Genomic DNA, 4,006 nt, shown 5'->3' on the forward strand with positions numbered 1-4,006 from the left:
TCTTCCCGAGCTTATCTTTGAAATTTTCTGTTCAGCTCTTGGACATCCTCATTTCTTCCATTTACTTTAGCATCTCTACACTTGGTATATAGCCTCAAGAAATAAGAGCTGTGGACAAGAACAGACACTTAATCAAAGAAAATTTAAGGCAGACAACAAACAAATGAAGAAATGTTCACAATCATTAACTGTTGTTGTTGTTAAGTGCCATCAAGTCAGTTCCAACTCATGGTGACCTTGTATAGGGTTTGTGAGGAGTGACTGCTGAGCTCCAAATGCTGACCTTGCTGTTAAAACCAACTTTGCAGTAGAGTGCATTAAGCCACAGGGCCACAAAACAACAATGAGATACCATCTAACACCAGGATTAATAGCAAAGTTCAAAAAACCAGAAAACTACAAGTGCTGCTGAGGGTATAGAGAGACTGGGACGCTCCTACATTGCTGGTGAGTCTGTAAAGTGATTCAACCACTGTGAAATAAGGTGTGGCACTTCCTCAGAAAGTTAGAAATAGAATAACAGCATGACTCAGCAATATATATATTCATAAGATATTGATACATATTCATAAGATATAAGAGCCAGGACATGACTGGTGGCTGTGTGCCGTGGAGTCGGTTCTGACTCATAGCAACCCTGTACAGGGTTTCTGAGGCTGTAAATCTTTCTTCCACGGAACATCTTTCTTCCATGGAACAACTGGTTGTTTTGAACTGCTGATCTTGCAGTTCGCAGCCTGATTCGTAACCACTACACAATTGCATTGGGCAAATCTTCTGCACAGAAACTTTTTAAAGTGTTGAAGAGCAAGGATGTCAGCTTGAGGACTAAAGTGCATCTGACCCAAGCAATGGTAGTTTCAATAACCTCATATGGATGCAAAAGCTGGACAGTGAATAAGGAAGATCGTAGAAGAATTGATGCTTTTGAATTATGGTGTTGGAGGAGAATACTAAAAGTGCCATGGACTGCCAAAAGAACCAATAGATCTGTTTTGGAATCGGTGCAGCCAGAGTTCTCCTTGGAGGTCAAGATGGCTAAACTTCATCTCTCATACTTTGGACATATTGTCAGGAGGGAACAGTTACTAGAGAAGGATGTCATTATGGGTAAGATGGAGGGTCAGAGAAAGAGAGGAAGACCACCAACGAGATGGATCAGCCAGGTGGCATCATTGATGGCGTCAAGTGTGGCAGCGGTAGTGAGGTTGGCCCAGGATCGGTCATTGTTTCGTTCTGCTGTGCATGGGGTCGCTATGAGTTGGTTCTGACTCAATGACATCTGACAACAACAACAACAACTTGCTAGATATATGCAAACCAATGTTCATCACAGCACTATTCACAATAACAAAAGGATGGAGAGTGCCTAATTGCTTCTGGGTGATCAGGTGTGGGAGAAGATAAAGGTATCTGGAGCAGGATTTTGGTTTCCCTTAGAGTCAATTTGTCATAACCAACTCTCAACGATGCCATAGGTATGGGTTAAGCAATGGCCAACTGTATGGCAGAAGCAGTAGGACTGAGAGTTTAAATAACTTATTTAAGACACCTTTATCTTCTCCAGTACCTGACTACCCAGAAGCAATTAACCTTGTAAAATAATGGGATTGTTTAGTGAACATCTCATTACAGCTTCAGTGAGGAGGCAGAAAGCTATACGATAACAAATCTCCATTAAGATCCAATTATTTTCTCTAACTGAATGACCGGTGCATGACGCCAATCTGCTAACAACCTGAATACACTGTTCTGAGGAGCAAGGAATAAGTATATGTGTGGTATGAAATGCGGTATGAAAGGCTTCAAAATGTTTGTGGAAATTTTTCATCATCATTTACTTCCATTTTTGCATGAACTTTTTGAAGTCCCCTCATATGTATCATTTATAGAACACAGTGGTGCAGTGGGTAAAGTGTTGAGCTGCTAACCACAAGGTTGGCAACTCAAACCCACTAGGCAGTCCATGGGAGAAAGATGAAGCTGGCCACTTCCATAAAAGATTTACAGCCTTGAAAACCCTATGAAGCAGTTATACTCGGTCCTATGTTGTTGTTGCTGTTGTTAGGTGCCATTGAGTTGGTACTGACTCATAGCGACCCTATGCATAATAGAATGAATGAAATACTGCCAGGTTCTGGGCCAACCTCACAAGCTTTGCTACACCTGAGCCCATCGCAGCCATCACTGTGCCAATCCATCTCGTTGGGATCTTCCTCTTTTTCTACCATCCTCTACTTTACCGAACATGATATTCTTCTCCAGTGGCTGGTCCCTCTTGATAACATGTCCAAAGTAAGAGAGATGAAGTTTGGCCATCCTGGCTTCCAAGGAGCACTCTGGTTGTACTTCTTTTTTTTTTTTATTCCTGTTTATTTTTTTATTCTTGGGGCAATGTCATCTTTTCAGTAAGAAAAAAAAAGTTTAACACAAATAGAAATGTAAAGAGTAGAATGGGTGAGAAACAAAACAAGGATAGAAATTTAAAAGGTAATTGTGAATGGAAGAAATGGAATGTCATAAGGCCTTGGTCCTGCTCTTCTGGGGAATCGATTCAAACCTGTAGGCAGCTACACAAACATGGCCATGTCAAGCCTGTTATTTTTTAATATTTAAAGTGGAACAGGAATAAAATGTGGGAGGGAGGCGAAGTGGGGGAGGTAAGGATCCCACTTGACCAAGCAAGGCAGACTCCTCCAAAAGAAACTGGGAGCTCAGGACAGCTTCAAGGGAAACCAAAAAATAGAGATAATACTATTAGTACCAGCCCTAAAGTGACAGGAACAAGGAAATGCCTGGTGATGGCTGAAATAGTCTTGAGTCCTCTCCTTAAAACTGCTCTAAAATGGGAAATTCCAGCTCTTTCCTTCTAGTGACTTCTACCTGCTGTGAGTTCGCTGGTTTCCTTTCTCATGACTACCCTGGCATACACTTTGGTCTGAGGCTGGTAGTCATCTGGGTTTACAGCACATGGTTCTAAACAAGATCTGGAGGAGACCCAGCTTCCTGGAGTATTATCTTGAAAACAGAGGGAAATATTAACTGGACAGATGGAAGCAGTGGGCACCAGAGGGAAATACAGGGTTACTCAGAGTGGCAGGAATCTTAAGCGTGGAATCTTAAGAGTAGAAAAAGAGAGGAGACACTTAACAAACAACAAATATTTATTGAGTGCCGACTATGTGTCAGGCACTGTTATAGAATCTTCTCACCGGAAGGGGGAAAAAAAGAGAGAGGCAGAAAATGCAAATTCTGAGGGCGAGGAAAGGAGCAGCTGAGGAAGAAGGCTGAGGGAACTGAGAAGCCTGAGGTGATGGCTTCTGTCTTAGGCCTCTTCTTTGGCCTGCTCACCGAAATCCTCCTCTTCTGCAGTGGCATCCTGGTACTGCTGGTACTCAGAGACGAGGTCGTTCATGTTGCTCTCAGCCTCGGTGAACTCCATCTCGTCCAGACCCTCACCTGTGTACCAGTGGAGGAAGGAGAGGGGCTGTGTGCTAACAGCCAGGTGGCAGACCTGTGTGGTGTATCCTTTGGTTATTGGATGATGCATGGAGGGGATTGTAATCATTGTAATGAAACAAAATACGATAGGATGAGTGTAAAGCTGATGTACTCCCATGTAAACCTCACAATAAAAACTTTAATTTTTTTTTAAAAAAGAAACATAAGGTATTTCACTTGAAATGCAAACATCAATTAACATGCCTGGTTGTTTTAGATTCCACATGCAAACAGACTAAGTGAGCAACTGTGTAGTTGGGGTATTAATTTGTATATCAAGGGAAACAGATTGAATACTACTAAATGGAGAGGGAAAGATTTTATATTGCTAAAAAAAATCCAAGATACTTCTTTTTATATGAGTATTATATTGAGTGGTAGATTCCTGGTGTGGTACTGTAAGATAAGCATTCTACCTCAAGGTCAGTGGTTCAATCTCACTAGCCACTCCTCAGAAACCCTATACAGGGTAACTATGAGTCGGAACTGACTCGACAGCACTTAA

At 41.9% G+C, this 4,006-nt stretch overlaps 1 pseudogene; it reads right to left on the reverse strand.

The window, feature by feature from the left end:
* Positions 1-3,442, reverse strand: part of LOC102818811 — a 7,978-nt pseudogene extending 4,536 nt beyond the window's left edge.
* Positions 3,443-4,006: the final 564 nt, after the last annotated feature.

This window comes from Chrysochloris asiatica, unplaced genomic scaffold, assembly GCF_000296735.1.
Source record: "Chrysochloris asiatica unplaced genomic scaffold, ChrAsi1.0 scaffold00138, whole genome shotgun sequence".
NCBI classification, from domain to species: domain Eukaryota; kingdom Metazoa; phylum Chordata; class Mammalia; order Afrosoricida; family Chrysochloridae; genus Chrysochloris; species Chrysochloris asiatica.